The following is a 24,038-nucleotide window of genomic DNA, read 5'->3' on the forward strand; positions in this document are numbered from 1 at the left end:
ATGCAATTCATTAATCATATTTGAATTGCGAAATCGCTATTTTTGGCCGCTATTTACCGCGAAGTCTGAATTCGTGGTAAATAGCGAAAACTTAGAAAAATGCACTTTAGTGCATTTTTCTAAGTGGTATGTTACACACACACATGTCCTTTGGACATGTGTGTGCGCAACATCAGTCTACATTTACATTTCAGGGGTGCTACAGGGTGTCCTTTGGTCAACCCTGGCACCCTTGAAATCGCATTCTTATTTGCGATTAGCAAAGTGCTAATCGCAAATAAGGAAGCTGTAGAAATCGCAAATAAAATTGCGATTTCTACATGAATCCCGTTTTGCGAGTCTTTAATAGCGATTCCTTAATAATCGCTATTAAGGACTCGCAAAACGGGACAATGATTAATCTGGGGGTTAGATTTCTAGTGGGGTGAGCGCAGATGTTGTGGCCCCCTGTGTCAGAGTTCCCACCAGGGTTTTAAAGATACCGAAGGCTGGCCCCCACGGCAAAAAGCAGCTTCTGTCTTTACTTTTTATGTTTTCATAACCAATGGTGAGGTATATGTTTATATTTTGGAGGTAGCCTCTGACGGTAAAATTCACTTTTCCCATTGCATTTGCACTTTGCTGTGTTTGAAGAATTCAAACATGCTTTTCTTCTCAGGTCACATGCCTTTGACGAAAGTACACTTTTCTAGCATTTTATTGTCTTTGTATTTTCATTTTTCTTAACACATTTATGGATAGATTGATGTGCGCATTTCTTTACTGAATTGTTCTTATATTGCATTTTTTTTCACACTGTATGGCTGTCAGCTGAATCAATAAATAAAATACTAGAAATATGTACAAATTAACATCCTCAGAAAAAAATAAGTCCCGAAAAGGCATGGTTTTGAATGTAAAACCATCACCTATAACTCAATTTTTGTTGAGTCTAAAAAATTAACTTTCAGAAAGCGTTATTTATAAAAACGGTTTACCTTTACTTAAAACGGTGTTAATCTCTACAGATATTCAAATTTGTACAAACGATCTTAGCCTTCAACATGCACTTGACATTTCTTTATATATATTGTCGGTGCTCAAGAAGCCCATTTATAAGGCACTTTATAAAGGTAATTCGTAAGTGCCCATAAATCCTATTTGCCTAATATTGCTTTATCTGTAAGGTCGCATACCATTAAGAAGGTTTCTTTGATCCTTAAGTCAAGCGAATAAAGCAAAGTGAACTGGCTGCGTGGGAGAGGCAGTAGGTACGAAGGCAAAAGCAGCAAGTCCTAAACAGAACATCTAAATGGAAGCAGGTGCTGGCTGTGGCTCTGGGAGGTCATAAATGAAGGGCTATTCCGTGAGATCTGTGATGTCCGTGAGGCCGGGGATGCTCTTCAGAGCAAGCTTGGTGACTGTGGTGGTATAAATGAAGGAGTGTTTCCCATTGAGAGAGCTATTTCAAATATTGATAGCTCAGTTTCCCTGTGCAACTTGGCGACTGCTTTTTGTTTCAAGAATGTGATTTTTTAACAGCGCGGTGCCCAGGCCCTATGCAGGACACCACCAAATCTTTTTAACACTTCTCGTGTGAAAGAAACCGCCCAGTCAGCAACGATGGAACGTGGGAGTATTAGGCAAGATAAGAGACAAGTGAGAACATAATACATGTTCAGTCATCTGGGCATAGTAGATGTGGTAGATAGAATTCGTTCTATTGCTGTGTTCTCTATTAAGTGTATCACTTTAAATTGGTTTAAAACTCACAGCTGATGCCTTCTTTGTTGCATGAATAAAAAAATAATTATGCCTTCTGGGGGCGCCACACCTGGAAGAATTCAGCCGTCTGGGGACACTGCGAGAATGATGGCTGAGTTTAAAGTAAGTCGGTGTAGGACCTCACCGATATAAAGGGACAGGACATGGACAGAGCATGAAGTAACAGGTAAGGAGGACCACTGTCACTTCTTTGCCAGCACAGCTGTAAACACCAGGAGCATCTCCTAGCTTATCAACGAGTAGCAGTGCCTGTGGGTTTAGGCAGACCCCAGAACATGACTGAAAGGCTTTATGTGGAGAACAGCGGCGATGTTCCTGAGGTAAAAACACTGACATTTACCAGGTCTCGCCTAGTAAAATGTGACTGCGAGTATTCCTTCTGTTTTAATTTATTATTTCTGTCTTTTCAGTCAACAACATGTTGCATTGTGTGGTTTGCAGTTTTGCTATTAACATTTTCATTATCGGTTGAAAATCCTAGCATGCAAAGTGTTGTTACCAAAAATGTCACATTTAGTTTACATTGCTTTACAGTGGCGTGACGAAATTTCAAGGAGCCCCTCCTGCAAAGTAGACGGAGGGGCCCGCTCCCGATTTATTCCGGAGCTACCAGGTCTTTACACTGTATTGAGGGTGCCCCCTGCAGTTCGCCCCTCACCCCGCATTGCGGATGCTTCGGCCTGTGTTTGCCCCTTTTGCAGCTATGTTTAAAAACTTTAAAAAGTTGTCTAGTACATTTCAAAAAGTTTTGGCTTCACCTTTGATTCACATGATGCATTAAAGCAACAATTGACAATGCAAATCGTTTGCTCCATCTATCAATCAATTCAGATTTCTAGAACACGAATTATCACCCGGGAGTAGCCCAGTGCTGAGGATATTTAGCTGATTAGTTGAACAGCCAGTTCTTGAGTGCTCTCCTGAACACAGCGAGGGTAGTGGAAGTCTGGAGTTGGAGGGGCAGGTCATTCCTGGATGTGGCAGCAAGGTAGGAGATGGATCAGCCCCCTCCGTGGGCACAATAGACACGTGGGACTTGTGCAAGGGCTACGTAGGCTGAGCGGAGTTGTCTGGTGGGCTGGTGGAAGGTCAGTCAATGGTTGATATTGATCCAGCGCTCTCACCAAAATATTTCACAAATGACACTATCTACTACCAACAAAACTTACACTACAACACTAGGCCCATAACAACAATAGAGCGCTTGAATCATGAGGTGATAAGATCTAAATATAGTTGTTTAAACCATCTGCAATAATCAAGACCAGCTTGTCATTTTAGAAAGTTTATTTTAACACATCTAGAAAAACTTAGGTTTTGGTATTTTATTAAACAAGCATTAGAAAATGTCATAAAGAAAGATTTATTCAGTATTAATAAAAAGAGCATAAATCAAGAATTATTATTCATTAGTAGGAATAAGTAAAATTAAGCATTTCCAAAATCCTAACTATATCTCTGTCTCTACCCTCATCACCTAGTAATAAAGTAATTAATAAAAACTCCTGTCCTCACGTGTAAAGTCCATCAGCATAACATCGTCCTCCAGAATTTCTCGAGCGTAAGCCAACTATGTGTTCTCTGAACCTATTCTTATACCCAAATTTTAGCTGAGCTAACTATTTTTCACATTCCAGCAGACGAATTCTAGTTCTCCATTGGCTGAGCCACCTCGTACCACAGTAAACTGTGACACCTCCTTCTTACATGCCCGGGCAAAATTCACTAGTCCATTGTTCATTTAGAAGTCTTGGCAGTTCTTCCTTAGGCTGCTACATTTTGTAGCGACAGCTTCCTTTTAACCTTGAGCTAGTCAGCTCTGAACTCCCGTGGCACGTTAGCAAATGTTAGCAAATTTCTCCAAAAAGTCATCTTTTTAGCAGTTCAATCCAAAACCTTTCAAAATAAAAGCTCAGAGGCCTTTTCCATCCTTCTTGGAATTATTTTCACTTGAGCCATTTTCATCATTAGGCCTCTTTCAGAAAGCGTCAATTTTCTGCGCCACTGTCCCTGCGCCACTTTTAAAAGGGTACTATTTTTCTGCAGCCATCTCTAAGCTTCACTTGTAAAACTATTATATAAACAAACACAAAGAATAATTAATGAAAGAAATACAGTTTGTTCTGTTGCCTCCCATCATTGCTAATAATTAACCCATTAGTCTAAATTACCTAGCAGAAGCCAACAAATAAAGCAGCATTTTATATCTACCAGTCTTCAAAAATCCATAAAACCTTATGTGCACCTAGAATAGTAGAAATGACATCACATAGACAAGGGAAGCAAAATAAGCACATGCCTTTATTTTAAAAACAGCTGCTATTAGTTATGACATGACAATAGACAAGATTAATTTATTATTTTCCACATACATAAGAATGCAACATAATGCACATTTATGAGCACACATGTTAGTTTCCCACGTGTTCTGTAATGTAATGTAACTTTAAACTAGGTTGAATTAGCACACACAGCACAAATTGTTAGCATTATTAATTTATTTATGGAAGTGTGACTTCACGGGTTTAAACAGATTTCTGTTTTCTATCCCGCTCCATCAACTCCCTCATCTGGTGATTAACAAATCACCACACCACCACCCAATATTTTAGCAAAGAATTTATCTAAGATGAACACGATTCAATTTCACCTGTATTAGTATTTCTAAAGACTTATCTCATCAGTTTATCTACAATTCTCATATTGAGTTTTAAGAAACCCCTCTAGTTCTATTTCTTTCTCTTGTGTAACATACAACTGAGCTTCAATAAAAGTGTTGCAAAAACTATAACTAATAAAATGTCAGTATCTTGCTTGTCATATTAACCTAAAACTTCTCCTTATTAATTTCTAAAGAACAATAACAACCTAAATTAACCAAAGCTGAATTATATTTTCATTAAGCTTGTAAAAAAAAATAAAAAAAATTTTTTAAAAATTTTACCTAAATTTTCTAAAAATTTCTAACACCCCCCTTTTTCAATTTTTTTTTTTTTTTTTTTTTATATACTCTTTAAATCTTCTAACAGTTTTTCTTCGACCTATTGTCACAAATTAATTTTTCAGCTAACAGAATTTCTTCGACCTTGTGTCATCTAACACATTTTCTTCAGCCTTATGCCAAAAACAGAAAACCTAAAAATTCAACAGGTATGTACTTCAATCATTGTCACTTTTGTTTTCAATCTCTTTTTGACTCTCATCATTTATCTCCACTACAGGTATCACTTCTATTTTCTTTCCTGCCTCACTTTTCTTTACAGAATCTTTTTGACTTGATATCTCATCAATCTGTTCCTTTGATCTGTATCTCAATTTGAATTTTAGGCCTTCATTTTCTTCTGGCCAGTTATCACTTTTTCTTGTTAATTTCTTCTTTTGCTTGGTCACATTACATTCTGTTCTCCAAGCTCCTTTTCTGAATTTTCTTATTTCAGAATCTTCATCACTTTCATCAGTTTCAGTGTCAGATATTTTCATTCTGGACTCAGGTACTTCTTTACTCAGCAACTTCACTCCGTTAGGAACGTCATCTTTGTAGCTGGTACTTGGCAATTCATTTTCTTCTTCAATTACCTTTAACTTCCCAGTTTCAGAATTCCTGTTCCTGCTTTCAGAGCTACTCTTCTGCTTTTCAATACTCTCCTGATCTTGAATTACAATCTGATCACATTCTTCTTCTGCTTCTTTTTCTGGCAGATTTCCATCATTTTCTGAGTCTTTAGTCACAACTTTCAAGTCTTTTCCAATCAAGGCTTGTTTTCTATTCATGTTCTCCAGATGTCGACCAACTTGTCGATCTTCAAGATCTGGATTCTCTTCAGGCTCTTCTTCAGAATCTGAATCAGCAGTTGTGACACTATCCTCATCAGGATTTTCAGGTGTAGATACACGAAAAGTATGGCCAGTGTTAATCCACCTCTTCAGTCTTTTGCACTTCTCTGCATTTGTCGTGACAAGACTAATTGGCCTCCTTTTCTGCCACCTTGGCACTAAAGAATTTCTTTTTAGACGAACCTTTTTCCTGATTCTTTTTCCTGGTAACAGATCAAATACTTGCTCTTTTTCTCTTGTTTGTACTTCAGTTTCATCTTCATCAAACACAGAAATCATTTCATCTGATAAATTCCTACAGTACTCCAAATTGATGCTATCATTGATAGTCATCATTCTTTTCTCTGGTATAAATGTTTGTCTCATGACCTTGTCCATCATAATCTCACATAGACTTAAATCTGTCTTTTTATCAGTAGTGTTTCTCAGAAACATCAAAACAAGTGGAAGGATATCTGTCCACTTTGTACCTGCAGCTAGGCACATTTTTGCATCTCTGTCTTTTATAGTAACATTCTCATGCTCCTCAACATCTGAAATTTCTATTCTATCTGTACAATGGAGCAATCTGTTTTCAATATGTCTTCTGTTATCTGATAACTTTGCAACAGTAATTTCATCATGTCGCATTTGAAATGTTTCAACCCATTTTGAAAACAAACAGTACATCACAAAAATGTAGCACAGTTTGTCATTCAGTGACATCTCACAGAAATCCATTTGTAATCTGTTCAATGAACCACTCTCCTGTAATTCTGTTCCCAATCTCACAATTGTTCTCTTAATTGTGTTCACTTGTTGGTAAGTCAGACACCTCTGGTAAAGAAATTCTGCAATTTTATGGTACATTCTGTCCATGTCAGTAATCATGCTATTTAGCAAAACTACTCTGTCATCTTTGTGTGTCAAAATCTCATCCTCATCTCGCTGTTTAAATTCTGCTCTTAACCATGTGTTTCTCAACCATGTGTTATTCTCCTCATGAGTTGCATCATCTTGTAAGCCTTTGACTACCTGCCATGTTTCAACTGCTGTTAGTATTAGTGAACTCAAAGCATGTTCATCATTCATTTTGTATGCTGCACATATCACGACAACAAACCTTTCTGCCAATTTAATATCATCAATCAACCTTTTAATTAAATTTGTATTTCTGAAAAGTAAACCTGCAGAAGTCAATGTTTTAATCTGTTGATCAATTGCGTCCTTCACTTTGATGTCTTCACTTAAAAGAACATCAATTTTATTCCAACATTCTGGAAGTGTATTTAATCTTTTTGGACTGTTTTCCTGTTCTTTATTTAATCCTGTATCTGTTTTGTCTGACTGTTCATTAATAAAATTTTGTAATGGCAATGAAGCCATGTCATTCTGCTGAACCATTACCTGTCGCTGTATTTGTAGCTGTTCATTTAGCTCATTTATTTCAATCTCCTTTTCTTTTGACCATAATTTTGACTCATCAGTCTGTGTCAATTTAATTAAGTCAATGTCAGACTTCTCACTTACCAGAACTGAAGTCATCTCTGTTTCTTGCTGAGTTGCAATCCCTACTAATTCAATCTCAAGTACAATAGAATAAACCTTTTCAATTAATGGGACCTTTAAATTTGTGGAATTAATTTCATCCTTTCCCAGCACAGGGACTATTTCTGTTTCCATAATTTTCATGGACTCCTTTATATCATTTGATGAATTTACATAAACAGGAATATTAATTCCAGAAGTACCAAGCATCTCATTATGTTTTTCGGTTGCATCATTTTCAGAAGAAGTCTGAGCTGGCACTTTATCAGTTTGATCTGACACTTTTGGCGTTACATCAATCTGCTCTGGGGGTCTTCTTGTATTCCTGTTCTGATCCATATTTACAACATCAATTGTACACTGATCTCTATTTTCTACTCTGACACCTTTATTATTTATTTTCGCTAATTTGGGAAATTTTAATTTACTCTCGCATTTGGCTACAACCTTTTTCATTTTCTTATATAAGGAAGACATTTTCTTTAAATAATTTGGTAAATGTACTCTTTAAATTTGCCTTGCAACGCTTGCTGATCAATTAATTAATTAATTTAATACTATCAGGTGAAGTAAAACCTTATAATTTGGTCGATCTAATATATCTCCTAATTTACCTGTATCACTAAATTTAATTTAACCTGTAAAGAAAAATTAATTTGCAAAAACAATAGCAACGCAAAATATTTATTTATAACAATACCAACGTATAATTACATGTGTTTTAAATGTACTTATTTTTTACTTACACACCTTCTGCAACATATACCTGTGGAAAAAGAAAACCTAATCTATTTGCCTTTAAATTTAGACAGTAAAAATGTAAATTAACTAAAACACTATTGGTAATAATTTAATCAATAAATCAAATAACAGACAGAACCACCTAAACAGAACAAGGACTGCATATACTTTTTAATATTATGTTTCTGCGCGCGCGACCACCTTTGAACAGAATTTTTGCTACACTGTTTATGATTTATATGCAGTTTAATGGATACTATAATTATACTAATACAATAACTAACAAAATGCTTGGAAATATTTATTTATTTAATTTAATTACTCCATAAAAATCCTTTTTCCCTACTATTAATTCACTCTAAAAACATTCCCCTTTGAATTTTAATTTATCTTTATATATATTGCAGTACAAGATGAGTCACAACCAGCGGCCAGACAGAATCAATTTTATTTTAAAACGAAGACCACTAGCACCTTTGCAGTCTCCCCTTAATGAAATTAGCTCACCAAACTTAAAATGAGGACCACATCCATTCACATCAATGAGGTACCTGCTCTAATATAGCATGCAACACTCGCTGGTGGCTATACATAAATCAGCTGTGTCATGCAACAATTCAACTATGACACACTTCTTTTCTTTTGTATACTAATTTGTGCGACTGAAACTAGGACAGAAATCATTCTATGAACACTCATAAAATGTAAAACCCACAATTGCGCTCCATACAATCACAGCACAGCTTTTACTGTGACACGTATCACCACTGCTGTAGTCTTCCTCCCCTTTGTGTAAACATCAGCTGTTCACAATCTCCCTCTTTAATAGCGCGGCAAGCAATCCTAGCGTCACCTATCAGCTAGTCTCTCCACTGTCGGTAAAGTTCCAGCCGATCACACAACGCGGCTTCTCTGTCATTTGCTAGATTTCCCAGCCAATCACAGCTCTCCCCTCAATGCCTCCTCCAATCACAAAAAATGCTTGCCCTATACTGCCCTACAGTCTTTTTCTCTTCTCTCGTGCTTTAAACAGTATATAACAGCGCATCAAAGATGGAACTGAAACGGAGATTTATCTATTTATTGTTCGATGACACTTTGCAAAATTTCCAGGCAGTAGTGAGCATTTGTCAACCCAACACAGCGCGCAATCGTTTTTATTTAATTTATTTTATTTATGTAATTTTTAATTTGTGTGTACTTGCTCGACCACATCAACTATTATACTCTTCTTTTAAAACATTAAAACATTGAGGAAAAAGATGCTAAAGCGATGTTTTAACGCTTATTTTTTTTTTACAGGACACTTATACGTAGTCACAGAGCTTTGCCCAATCAGGGCGCAGCTCACGGAGCCTTAACCAATAAGGTCGCGGCCCTTGTATGACGCTGCGCGTCAATACCCAATGGGTGCGCGACCTGGCAAGGCCTCAACCAATTACAGCTCAGCCCCCTCGACTTCCCTGCCAATCAGAACGCTGCTTTGCGCCTTTGTTTCAGACGCCTTAGCCAACCAGAGCACGGCGGCTTTACCACACCCTGCCACTGCAGCTTCAATCTTTCTCCTTTCTTTATTAATAGCGCTTATCAATGAAGAAATTAAAGCGGTTGACAATACTTATTTATTGTTCCTTGATTTATTTTAAACTTTGTGATACTTGTAAAATATCACGGGCAATCAATTTTAAACATTAAAACGCTGTCAGCCAATCACAGCGTTACTGACGACCTTTTAACCAATCAGGAGCGCAGTCTTGTCATGACGCTATGGATACCTTGACCAATAGGAGCGCGGCTTTGGCTATGACGCGACGGCGTCTTAACGAATGGGAGCGCGGTGGCTGACGCAAGCAGCCGCTGCAGCTGGCAGCTCTCCCCTTGCGTTTCTACTCGCAGTAAACAGCCCCTCCCTTACAAATTGTATTTTAACAGAGTCGCTATGCTCCTCTTTTTAAATAATAGCGTCACAGGCTCACACAGCTATTCCCGCTCTCATTTCTTCGCGTTTTTCAAATGAAGTGAGCTTCTAATAAAATACTCGCAGTTATAGCTAGCAAAGAAATAAATGAAAACGGGGTCATTTAATTTTTATAAACAATTATAATAACTGTGGTGACGCGCATTTATGCGCAATTACTTCTTAACAATTGAAACACTCCAGTGAATTATAGCTCGACGCTCTAGCCCAATCAGAGCGCGGCTTTGCTCAGTCACTCCTGACGTCTTTAGCCAATCAGGGGGCAGCTTTTTAATGACAAACCAGACGCTCTATCCAATCCGAGCGCGGCTGTTTCTGACGTAAGCAGCTGCTGCAGCTGCAGGCTCTCTCCTCACACGTTCCCACTCCTAAAACCAGCCCCTCCCTTACAATTTTCGATCGGGGCACATTTTAATGGTTTTAAACTACGGAGAACAATATAATACTATATTTAAAACGTGGAATGTTTATAAAATGAATACTAATCGCTTTTTACTTGCTTAAAAATGTTTATCAACGTGAAATACCTTAATTATAGCCTAATTAACACAGAACATTCTAAAATGCTCCTGAATGTTTTAAAATAGCACAGTTCACCTTTTTATACTTTTCAACTATGCTAAACACTTTTGAATCGAATTTTATTAGCGTGCAGAGCCTTTAAATGTATTTAAACACTGCACATCATCATAAAAGTCTTAGAATGGTACAGACTTTATTCTAAACTTTCCTAAGTACCTTAGAATTACTTTTGGTACATTTTAGTGAATACATAAAACGAAACTCATCTGTCTGCTTCTCTAATTAGGATAGTTTACATACATTCAAGTATCCACACTTCGGAATAGTCGGCGCTATTCACACTAAGGATAATTTCCATTTGCCAGTAGAGCAACTCTTACCCTACCCTTCTAACACGTAATAATATGAACTCATTTTCCTCTGAACGCACCGCGAAGTGACAGTATCTAAGAGTTCCACTTGAACATACCTTACAAAACAATCACGCACTTTCACACTGAAAATTCCCTAACTTCAGTCACACATGAAATCCGTACAGGACTCTCACCTGTTTATAGAAATCATGCACCGTTAGCAAAATAACACCGTTATCCGTACAGGGCTCTCACCTGTTTATAGATATAAAACATGTACCCGTACAGGACTCTAACCTGTTTATAGATAATCATGCACCGACATTACTCTACCCTTCACTCAAGCTTGAATATAACTAATACTCTTATCACAGTGAGTTTTATGGAAGGCGCTTTGTCCCTATTCTCATGCTGCTCTAATTTCTTAGAAAACCCTCACTATTACAAGATTCACACCTAGCCCTAAAACTGTGTTGCACGGCGACAACACTGTATTGCACGGCGACAATACTTCTGGTACACGGCGATACCAACAGTGATACTCGGCGATATCACAGAAACAGATCAGATATTCTGCATGACTACCTTCTCATCACACAGTTTTTGTACCGGTACACACATAGCACAAAATAAACAAACTCAACATGTGTTAAAACTTAATCCTATGAATTTACCAACATATATGTATCATGCATGTAACATGTATGTCAAAAACAACATATATAAACCGTCCGATGGCTACCAGAAATTGATCCAGCGCTCTCACCAAAATATTTCACAAATGACACTATCTACTACCAACAAAACTTACACTACAACACTAGGCCCATAACAACAATAGAGCGCTTGAATCATGAGGTGATAAGATCTAAATATAGTTGTTTAAACCATCTGCAATAATCAAGACCAGCTTGTCATTTTAGAAAGTTTATTTTAACACATCTAGAAAAACTTAGGTTTTGGTATTTTATTAAACAAGCATTAGAAAATGTCATAAAGAAAGATTTATTCAGTATTAATAAAAAGAGCATAAATCAAGAATTATTATTCATTAGTAGGAATAAGTAAAATTAAGCATTTCCAAAATCCTAACTATATCTCTGTCTCTACCCTCATCACCTAGTAATAAAGTAATTAATAAAAACTCCTGTCCTCACGTGTAAAGTCCATCAGCATAACATCGTCCTCCAGAATTTCTCGAGCGTAAGCCAACTATGTGTTCTCTGAACCTATTCTTATACCCAAATTTTAGCTGAGATAACTATTTTTCACATTCCAGCAGACGAATTCTAGTTCTCCATTGGCTGAGCCACCTCGTACCACAGTAAACTGTGACACCTCCTTCTTACATGCCCGGGCAAAATTCACTAGTCCATTGTTCATTTAGAAGTCTTGGCAGTTCTTCCTTAGGCTGCTACATTTTGTAGCGACAGCTTCCTTTTAACCTTGAGCTAGTCAGCTCTGAACTCCCGTGGCACGTTAGCAAATGTTAGCAAATTTCTCCAAAAAGTCATCTTTTTAGCAGTTCAATCCAAAACCTTTCAAAATAAAAGCTCAGAGGCCTTTTCCATCCTTCTTGGAATTATTTTCACTTGAGCCATTTTCATCATTAGGCCTCTTTCAGAAAGCGTCAATTTTCTGCGCCACTGTCCCTGCGCCACTTTTAAAAGGGTACTATTTTTCTGCAGCCATCTCTAAGCTTCACTTGTAAAACTATTATATAAACAAACACAAAGAATAATTAATGAAAGAAATACAGTTTGTTCTGTTGCCTCCCATCATTGCTAATAATTAACCCATTAGTCTAAATTACCTAGCAGAAGCCAACAAATAAAGCAGCATTTTATATCTACCAGTCTTCAAAAATCCATAAAACCTTATGTGCACCTAGAATAGTAGAAATGACATCACATAGACAAGGGAAGCAAAATAAGCACATGCCTTTATTTTAAAAACAGCTGCTATTAGTTATGACATGACAATAGACAAGATTAATTTATTATTTTCCACATACATAAGAATGCAACATAATGCACATTTATGAGCACACATGTTAGTTTCCCACGTGTTCTGTAATGTAATGTAACTTTAAACTAGGTTGAATTAGCACACACAGCACAAATTGTTAGCATTATTAATTTATTTATGGAAGTGTGACTTCACGGGTTTAAACAGATTTCTGTTTTCTATCCTGCTCCATCAATATAGGCTGGTTTTATGTTGTGGAGTGCCTTGAACTCGTGGGTGAGTAGCTTGAAGTGGCATCTCTTCTTGGTTGGGAGCCAGTGGAGGTCTCTGAGGTGGGAAGTTATGCTTGACCGTCTTTGGATATCCAGTATGAGCCTGACTGATGTGTTTTGGAAGTTTTGGAGTTGTTTCAGTAGTTGGGTTGTGATTCCAGCATAGTGTGATTTCCGTAGTCCAGTTGGCTGATGATGAGGGCTTGTATTACTGTTTTCCTGCTGCTTGGTGCAAGCCATCTGAAGATCTTATGGAGTATTCGGAGGATGTGGAAACTTAAGAAAGTTACTGCGTTCACCTGGATTGATCACTGCCAGTATGACGCCCAGGTTTCTGGAGTGGGTAATGGAGGTAGATGCAGGTCAGAGTGTGTAGGTCCACAAGGAGTCATTCCAAGGGGGAGTGGGTAGGACCAAAGATGAGCACTTCCGTCTTGTCTGTGTTTAGTTTTAGGTCTTTTCTGAAGTGAATAATTGTATACTGAACTTGTGATCATAGTCGAGGTGCTCCATAGACTGCAGCAGCATCTTCCCTAGCACCAACAATAACAAAAGGAAATGTTGCTGTTGCAGAAGGAACATTCCACCACTCTCTCACAGGGGCCGGACTGATACATTACAGGAAGCTAACACAATAAAGATAGAGAGATAGGTGTTAAAGGACTTATCTGTTTTCCATAACCAACATACATTAACCTACAAGAAGTTCAAAACTCTTGGAAGATACAGTAAATCTTTTATGGAATTAAAATGAATCCATGTCCTCTTATAGGGGAATGAAACCTAACCAACCAAGATTCCACTGGATTCTACATTGAGCACTGGGATGCATCCAAGAGCATTATTCATTACTGGTTGTATAATCTCCAAAATATTGTTTCCTAGTTTGGGTGAGCTAAGGCCACATATCTACATTTATGTTGTCCTTTTGTTCAATTGTGAAACCTATATTAACATTGTATGTGAGCCGAGCAAAAAATATTGTTTACTGATGTATCCTTTCCACATTCTGTCTTCCTAAGAGCTATCGGTATATCAGTTAAAACATTGTGAAACCGTACCTGATTCATAAAGCATCCTCACCAGCATCAGAAGAGGGGGAGGCATGGCACATTTTCACCGGCATCATTGTTTGGTCAGCCCCATAATGCTCTATTGGCAAGGCTGCTGTCACATGCTGCATATTTCACAGGGGAGCTACTGTAATCATAGCCTACACTATCAGGTCATGCTCATAATGCCAAGTCATGTTTGCAGCTGAGTGTGGATGTCAGGCAGGAGTGTACAGGCTTTGAGATCGGGAGCCACCTGCCCAACAATCAACATCTCTTGCTGCACTATCAGCAGTACTCTGACAGTGAGCTGGCGATAGCCTTTTCCCATAAATCTCTGCGACCCATCTGTGCTCCATCCTTCCTGGAAAAGCAGCACTGCTGAGGAGAACAGTTCATAGCAGAGCCCGGTTTTCCCACCTTACTGCAAGTGTTGCTAACTCCCACTTTAAGGTTAATTGTTATAGACTGATGCAGCGGTAATTTCATCTGGTAATTTCTCAATGCAAAACCCTCATGCTACCTCTATTTACCGCTGGAAAGGTGTTGGGCCCTTGACACCATGTATCACCTTTAGGAGACTTTAAATAAACATGAACAGTCAAAAATGTAATTATTATTTAAGCCAATGAAGAGAGTTGTTGAGTATTTTCAAGGGTTTCATTTTCTAGTCATAAGTTAAGTTTTTCTCTGACCCTTTATTCATTAGTAAAATATCAATAAGGTAACAGAATTTGGAAAACAGGAAAAATAGCATCAATACTGAACATATTACAGTCTGCACATAAGCATCACATGTAGAAAAGAAAATGTGGCGCAATATGTCAGTCAAAACTCTTAAAGCGTTTCTAAGGAAAATATTGGGTTTGCAAGGCTAATAGTTGCAAAAATCTTCCATAAAGAGAAATAAATGCATAAGACAAATAAATCCTTTCAGACCTAATTAATTAATCAAAGCATACACTTAAAGTTTAGCATCTAAGTCTATATTACTCAGCTGCACTCTCTGCTCTGTCTATGTCCAAAAGAGCAAGCAACCCCTCCTTCACCAGACCTCAAAGGAATGTGGCCTGCTGTGCCAAAAATATGACATGCAAGGTCTCTCTAAAAAAAAACCATGAGCAAGGGAACCCCTCCACCTGACTCTCCTCGGACACAAACTCCCAGGCTGCACCCGTGACGATCTCGTACCTAAACCATAGAATGTCTGGTCTAATCTGTTCCTTCTCTCAAGAGCTCATAAGCCCCCCTAAAGCCTTAGAGCCTAAAGCCTAATGAGCCTAAAAGCCAAATGGGCCTAGAAGCCAAATGAGCCTAAAAGCCAACCACGTCTCCAAAGAGGTCATTATTTATACTCTAATTCTTGGCAGACTACACAAAATGTTGCATTTTCAGGAACGCTTGTACCTGATTGGTCAGTCAACGATGGCATGATCTCTCATTATCCTGACTCATTCTAAATCCTAGAGCAGTGTTTCCCAAACTGTGGTCCGCGGTCCCCCAGGGGTCCCTGACATATTCCCAGGGGGTCCGCAGGCAGCAGTTTTAAAAGCACTGCAAAGTATCTTGTTTAATGCAAAGAACCATAAAAGTGTCAAGATAACGTCTGAGATTAATGTCCCTGCTGGAGAGAGATGAGAGTTTTGTCCAGTAGCAGCTTTGACTTATCTAATGTAGCACAGAGGGTTAATATGCCTACTGCAAAGAACTTGCACCATGCATTTTAAAAAACAGTATTTTATATGCATAGGTCAGTGGGTTACTGCTTTTGTCAGAGAGATTATTTTGTTAAAGTGTAGTTCATAAGTGACAGTCGTAATCTAGCACAGTGACCTACAAACTGTCATCAAACAGCTTCTTGCAAACTGCAAGGTACAAGTTTGTGACTTATGTTTTTTCTTGGTCTTTCAGTATACTGATGCTGCTAAAAAGGTTTATTTGGGTGGAAATAAATTTTTATTGTTAAAGTCAATACTAACCATTGTGTTATTTTCTGAATCCTGAGTTTGTGCTTCTCCAGACCAAGCACTCTTTAAAAATGCCTAATAGTATGAATGACATGTAAGTTCTACACCTTGTAGTCCCCTGTGCCTTATGTAACATTTTCTATACACTGATTTACACGTATGATTCACTGTCTCTATATGTGTGTGATGTAAATTGCTCTGACATCCTACACTGGTATGAGAGATGCTATCAAAATTAAATAAACGTGACAGAGGGGCTATGGAGAGATGAGAAGCACTGTTGGAGGGTGATAGTGGGGGAATCATTGAAGAACCCCCAGAAAGATGTTCGTATTCTGGTGTATAGTCAGGTCTTCATTTACTATTCTTTACAAGCTAATACAATTTAATATATAGTGATAAATGTGTTGTAGACTGCACCATTGTTTCCTACATTTCTTAAAGGGAGAGAATCCGAAAGCCCCCTTTATAGTGGTCAGGCTCACTCACTGCACTTGGTATGACCCTATGGGGACTGGTCTGAAATCATTTGCCAGGGCTGCTTTGGGTTTCCAGTCTGGCCCTGGCAGGAGCAGGAGCCTCGTACTGCGAAATAAAACCAACCATAGAAAAGTTAGTCATGGAGATGCAGCACCACCCTTCCCATTAACCTTTTTCTTGCAAATTCTTTCAATATAAAATACAACAGAAGTGGCAGAGAGTGTCCTTAGCCTGCTTGACTTAACAAAACACTCCGTCACTTCAGAAATGCAGGGCTGCACCATATGTACAAGAATATAGTGCAACCCCTTGTTTCCCCTGCACTAGTGCTACACTTAACAGGGGAAGATTGTTTATGTCAGGAAGGTCCCCCTTCCTACACATAAAGAATCTTGAAATGTGGTTGTGTCACTTCTACGTGTGCTGCTTAATGCAGCACACATGCAAGTTACAAAATGTCATTTTTTTAAAAAGATTGTTGATGTGCAGGAAGGGTCCCCTTCCTGAACATAAATAATCCAAGGCGTTTTGCAACAACGAGGAGAAATGAAGCATTTCACCTTGTTTTGCCAAGTTAAGACCAGGTTTTCCCTGGCCTTAATTTTGGCGCTGCCTCCCATTTACCCTGCCCTTGTAAATAGGGAGCAGCGTCAAAATCGATGGGTGTTGCAGGGGAGACGCCCACCCTTTTCACGCTAAGCATTGGGTGAAAGGGGGTCTTATTTGTTAAGGCACCGTTAAGCCACGTTAAGTGACCTAACGTTGCCTTGTAAATAAAAAATAAATATGGTGAAAGGGGCTTGTAAATATGCCCCTAAAATCATTAGTAATTTGAGTATTTGTTTTGTGTGCACACCTGTGTTCATTTTTTTTAATTACTGTTTTAATGTTTGAAATTTAAATCCTACAAATTGCTTAAGGGTCCCGGCTTCCAGTGGTGACTCAACGGGGGTCCTCAGGAGTCAAAGGTTTGGGAACCATTGTTCTAGAGCATACAAGTTTTAACAAAAGAAGCGTAAATGAATAATACATTTTAAATGTTTTGCAACATTTGCTAGAAAAATGTTTCCCATCCTTCCTGTCACAGCAATGGCTGGAAGGAAACTTTAACTAACACTGGTACATTGGCACAATCACAAGAATGCACAGTTCACAGTGGCCATGACTCCTTCATGGTTTGAGGCAAGCTGGCACAATATGCGCCTGCTCTCTTCTCTTTAATGCAAGTCATGGATTCACAGGCAGCCATGTCTTCTTAGGCTCAAAAACAAAACAAACAAAAGAGAGTATTAATTTCAGATAAATCAGCCCATTATGTTTTCCCAGATCCATACTAATACCCTTTATAAAAGATTACCTAGCAAAGCTATTAAAGCAGCTTTTCTTATTAATTGTGCACAACATGCACAAATATGTGCAATGTACAACATAGCATTTGTATGCTTTAGTGTAAATTTTAAAAGCGCAAACAGTTAATACATACATGCTTTAATGTTTTAGATAGCTTTTCAAGCAAAAAAGCTTTTAGCCCCATGTGTAGTGTTTGGTGCATTATTAATTCACACACATTATAAAAGAGGTGTTATAAACTGAAATTTTTTTTGTATTCAAATATGCAACAAGCCAAAGTCTTTTAGGACCGGGGTGTAAATTACTAGATGAGCTGGGAAGAGAGAACACATTCTATGGTTAAACTTCACAACTAAAAAGGCCACTTTTCTCTACACTGCAAAAACACATGTTAATTCAGCACAAGCATTTCAGGGTGACTAGGCCTCACTTTCATAATTTTCATGTGCCAAGTTTTTAACTTGCATCAAAATGTGCGTGTCAATTTAAATGCAGTCTATCTGTACTTTCGAGGGACTGATGTTTGCTCCGAATATGCAGAGTAGCCTAGCTGGAATGATGGGTTGTTGCTATCAAGGCTGCTGGTAAATGTCAGCTCATTAGCAGTCAGGCCAGATATTATGGCAGTGGAATGAGGCAGAAATGAAAATAAACAAGCACTTGCAATGCCAATAGGTCTCACCATCGCAAGAGCTATTGGCTTTTTCAATATGTTTTAGCCATGTTGTACATGTGTGTGGTGCTGTTCAGAAAGGCTAAATGTTAGTGGCTTTGCGATGAGTAGAATGGAGTGTGGTAAAGTGGAATGGCAAAGAGCAGAGTGTTGTGGAGTGGAGTGGCAGTGAGTGTAGTGCATCTGCGCTCCTCCGCTATGGCGGGGGAACCAAGCCCCCTGGCAAGCAGCCTTAAAAGTTGAAAAATTAAACCATAATAAAACAGGTTTATTATCATTTTGTTTTTCAAGTTATAAGGGCCGAGTCTTGGGGGTAAGGCTATCGCAGGGCAGTCACGGAAGAGGAGTGGTGGGCACTGCTGTCATTGTGCATGTCGGTTTGACTGGCCATCTTAGGATGGCCAAATCAACATGCGCACTGAGATGTCTCCATCCTGAGCTGGGTTGCCGGTTTGGAGACAGCAGGCACAGGCTTTCAGCCACTCTGAGAGCGCAAATTCAGGCCACTCAGGCCAATCCTGATGCTGCTTTCATGCTGAGATCTGCATCTGGATTGGCCATAGGGGAGAGCTTGGGAACCTATACTGCAGTGAGGAGTAGAAGAGCGGTGATGGGGAAGATGCCCGGTAAGTTCTATTTTTTTAATGTCATCGCCGTCCGTCTCCTCCCACCTCTTTGCTCTGTTATCGACCGCATCTGATGTAGAGTACTGGAGTGGCATAGGTTGGAGCCATGTAAAGTGGCGTACAGTGGAGTGGCATAGAGTAGAGTGGACAGGTGTAATATGAAGAGTATTGCAGAGTATTGTGGCTTGGGGTGCAGTGTTGTAGAGTGGAGTGATGCAGAGGGCAATGACTTACAACCCGGCATCATAGAATGCAGTGGCGAAGATAAGAGTGTTGCATAGTTGAGTGCAGGGGTGTTGAGTGAAGTGGTGCAGAGTAGAGAGGTGCAGAGTAGAGTGGCGTAGACTATAGTGGCTTAGAGTGCAGTGGTGCAGAGTACAGTGGCACAGTGTAATGGTGTGGAGTGATGAATAGTAGAATATAGTGTCGTAGAGTTCAGTGGTTTAGAGTGGAGTGCTGCAGAGTGCAGTGCCATAGAATGGAGTGATGCGAAGTAGAGTGGGTTAGAGTGCAGTTGTGTAGAGTGCATTGGCATAGATTGCAATAGTGTGAAATGTAAAGGCATAGTGTGCAGTTCTGCAGAGTAGAGTATTGTAGAGTGCAGTGGTGTAAAGTGCAATGATGTAGCGTAGAGTGCTGCAGAGTAGAGTAGAGTGCAGTGTGTACAGTGGGGTAGAGTAGACCAGTATAGATTGGTGTAAAGTGTTGCAGAGTATGATGATGTAGAGAGCAGTGACAGCAGAATAGCATTCCATTTCGTGTTTTGTAGAGAAAGGAGCAATCCATGTCATCCAATTTATGTTTCAAAATCAATCACTATTCCAAGCAGGCACCAACTGCCAAGGTTCACTGGCTGCACTGATCATTTTAGAGACATAAATTGGATGACATGGATTACTTCTTTCTCTCAGAATGCAAAATTAGGGATATTTGATCATTCTATCCTGACCCAGGTCAGAGTTACCAATTCTGGACTCGGATGCTTCAATTTAAAAGACAACTAAGGCATCCTTTCCATATGTTTTCAGACTCCAATCAGAACCGGAAGGGTATTTTTTCAAACTTGGCTGTCCACTTGTTGTATATCAGTCCTGGGGAAGACCTGGGTCAAAACATCGATGATTCCTGATCAGTCCATGTTCAGAGAATCCTCATCCTTAAAACTCTGAAGAAGGGACTGTAAAGCTTGGATCTTGAGCATATGACCATATGCATAATTATAACAGACTTATTTCCATTTGTATTGTTTATATGTTGATGTGATTTTTTTTGTTTCTGGCTATTTCTGTTTATAGCACACATGCACTTTATGTCACATGGCTCACTAAAGTCACGCTATTATTGTTGTTCTTTTTGCTATTTATATATGTGTGGCAATCATTTAAAATATCTACTATTATATATAATATATAAACAGAAATGAAACAAAAATTATTGTCTGTGGTGTGTTTTGACTCACATTTATGTTCATATGATTCACTATACATTGTTTGCTGTTTACAAATGACGCTGCATCTCTTTTGATTATTGTATTGACTTGTTTTCTAAAACATTGCATTACCCGATAGAACACGTTATAGATTGTATTGTTTAGAAAAAGGAGCACTCGTAGAAGAATCCCAGGGGAGTTTGTGTGAAAAGACTTTGCTCTTTGGGAGGGACAAACTCACCCTGGACAACTTAAGCAAATAATGCCAGCTGATAGAAAGCCTGAAAATGTGAGCTGCAAACCACAAAGCCAATGGTAAGCAACAAGTGGAATGCATTCCCAGGGAAGCTTCCTGACTGTCCCCAAGATGTCTTGAGCAAACTAAACAGCTGTGGTGTCTGGTAGGCTCGACCTAAAAAGTATGGGAAATGAAAAAATAAAACCGGCACACCAGTCGAGGCATTTAAGTACACTCCTTTTCAGACAGATGTGCACATGTGCGGAGGCAAAATGTCGTCAGTCACAGTGCAAGAGAGCTAAGGCTGAAGTGAGCTGAGCCCTCGTCCCAGTACCATGTTCTATGCTACGGAGGGTGGAAGCTAACAATTAAAGGAAGTTGGGCAGACCATTGGAGGCAGGGGGTTGATCCAAAACCCTCTATGTATGTGTATAAATGTGTGCATTTCATTTATGAAACCGTTTTTAGTACATGAGGCTTGCAATACAACTAGAGCCCTCTCTAGAGCAGTCCTAAATTGCATATGCATGCAAACTTTTCAGGCAGGTAGTTTTCATCTGTCAGTATGTCTGTCTAGGGTCATAGCCACGGGGGTCCCGGCAGGGCCTCTCAGGCCTTAATTTGGTCTGGTCCCCTAGCTGAAAGCAAACTTTGAGTTCTCATAATTAAAAATAAAAATGTAATTACATTTAATCTCTGAGACTGTAAATGATCCTAATTCCCAGCCCTGAGCTCCTAAGGTATACTGTAACTGAAAGTATTTGAAGCTGTCTTTAGAGCAAGACAATAAGGCCGGGAGAGAGGCTGCGGCAAGCGGGCTAGGCATGGCTAACTTTTATTTTTATCTACTCCCCTCACCCCCAATTAAATGCTTCAGTTTTGCTGCTTTGTTAGGTCTCGCCTAGCATTGCAGCGCATGCGCTGTCGCTCTGCGAGATCAATTGTCACCGAGGAGATTTCCAAAGGGGACTTGAAGCCCCGCCCATCCTCCCCATTGGCCGGCATCATTATTTATGTTAAACGCTGGCCTCTGATTGGAAATGAGGCTTCTTGGTGAACGCCCTGTCTCCTTCTCGGCCAGCCCATCCGGACTTGATCCGGAGCTGGTGGTGTGAAACGGTTTCCTTCAAATAGGTCTCTGAGCACTTTTTTTTCTATTCAGCATTTGCAAACAGGTGGCTGCATTCGCGCATTGGATGCAGCTTTTTGAGTGGCATTTTCATGAGAGCAGCAGCTTGCTCCATAAATAGTGCAGACTTGACCTGGAGGTATTTGAGTGCTTTATAGGAGCACCAATTACATTATACTAGGACACATTAATTTTTTTGTAGGCACAGGGAGATTAAGTGATTGCCCCAGGATCACATATTGCGAAACTGACGCCGAGACTCGAACCAGCTGCAATGCCCACAGCTCTGGTCGTAACGCCACATCCTGTCCCTGTAAATATTGTTCAGGATAGGTTGTGTGTATTTTGTTATGGGCATTCATATGAACATTTTCCACCTCACCTTATCGGGCACTCTTGTCCCCTATCATTACACGAACCTGTCACGCAAAAATTGCATGAAAGCGACTGCCGTGATATATATCTACTAAATATGTATTTATGTCGATTCAATGATCCGCGCATTCTGAAAGATTTCGTCTATTCATGTGAAGATCAGCATGCGAACATTCAAATATAGTCACAGTAGGGTTGATTCTCTATGTGTGTAGTCTTTTACAATCAAGCAGTGGCACTCTAGAAATATGCAGTGAAGGACTGATTGTTTGTGTTTGTAGTAACGTGTCTTGAGCGAATGAGGGCAGTGAGCTGATTTGTAAAGTTAAATCTCCACAGCAAGTTGAGAGTTGCCAAAGAATGCCACTTTGTGAAAAACATGTTTCTTTAACAGTTTGAAGTGGACCTTATCTTGAATTTCATTGCCTGCAGTTAAGGAAAATAATCCTTTTACGCCGACTGGCGTACAATACTGACTTTTTACGCAATTTTTTCTATTTGCATAGTAACAGAGAGAATGAAGCAGGAACACTATATTGTGCTTTTCCTTGGGAATGCAATGAGTCAAATGGTGTAAACGCTTCTTAAACGTGGTATCATTTTAGAGTACAAAATATTTGAAGCACCTCTGCTAGACCTTGGTCCTTGTTTAAAGTTAATGATCTTGTCTCTTCCGACGTGAGCAGTTAATTACCCTACAATGAAGTATGGGCACTAGGCACTCCAAAAAAAGTCAACCACTTTGATGATAGAAACACGTCCATGGTAAGTCTTCATTTGTGTGAATGCTTATTTTTTTTTAAAATCTCTCACAAAACGATATCCTGACTTTTAGAAATTGCCCCTTTGCTTTGTGATTACAAAAACAAGTTCCATGATGGCCGCTGTTTGTCCCCGTCTCTTTCCATACCAGCATGGGCGTTTTGACGAGGAATGTAGCAAAGTGGGCAGGGAGAAAACAGAAGGCCAGCGCCTCATTGGTGCATTGAATTTACAATAAAGGCCGAAAGGGAGGGGCAGTTAAAGACCGACTCTGCATGCCAGAGTGAGTAGTTCAGTAGCTTTTGTTAGGAGCCATTCCATAGCTAAGCAGAATGTCAACTGAGAGATTTTCCTACATTAATTAGGTGTTCAAAATACTGTTGTGACAAGCATTTGCAATGCAATAGGTCTCGCATGTATGCAAGTGTGAGCTATTTGCATTGTAAAAGACACTGCCTTTTATTTATGTTTTAATTTTCAAAACATAAATAAAAGGCAATGTCATTTACAATTCCAATAGCTTAAACTATCGTAAATGCGAGACCTATTGAATTGCAAATGCTTGTTGTTTTCTTGTTTGGATATGTGAAATGAATCTGGGACTATGAAAACACATTTAGAATGGTGTGTATTTAATTGTCAGTCTTGAAGCCAGGCCATTTGTTGGCTAAGTGGGTGTGTTGGGGTCCACAGACAGGCACAGCTGCTCTGCGTCCTGCTTGGTCTTGGAACACGGAAAGTGTGGGGCTCTACACTGAGTCAGTTGAAAACTTTCCAATTAGATGAGCTGCTACTGTGTGTTGCTGCTACAAGCAGCCCCTTACCTCCCCCTGGATTGGCCTGGAACTGCAGGGTCGTCTTTGTATGTTGAATGATGTGGAGCTCTCAGCTCACTCACATAGACTACAGCTGCTCCTCCTGAACTGGTGACTGAGCCACAAAAGAGTCTTGATAGGCCGACACAGAGTGACTGATGTGATTTCTGCAGTGCACCCCAA

At 39.3% G+C, this 24,038-nt stretch overlaps 1 protein-coding gene across 1 annotated transcript in view; it reads left to right on the forward strand.

The window, feature by feature from the left end:
* The first annotated feature begins 1,912 nt into the window (after window positions 1–1,912).
* The window catches only part of LOC144752782 (olfactory receptor 11H4-like), a 59,092-nt gene continuing 36,966 nt past the window's right edge, over window positions 1,913–24,038 (forward strand). Inside the window, exon 1 of the mRNA XM_078640634.1 lies at window positions 1,913–1,930. The gene's annotated coding sequence lies outside the window, so the exon portion shown is untranslated. The remainder of the gene's footprint in view (window positions 1,931–24,038) is intronic.

Source organism: Lissotriton helveticus, chromosome 5_1 (genome assembly GCF_964261635.1).
Source record: "Lissotriton helveticus chromosome 5_1, aLisHel1.1, whole genome shotgun sequence".
NCBI classification, from domain to species: domain Eukaryota; kingdom Metazoa; phylum Chordata; class Amphibia; order Caudata; family Salamandridae; genus Lissotriton; species Lissotriton helveticus.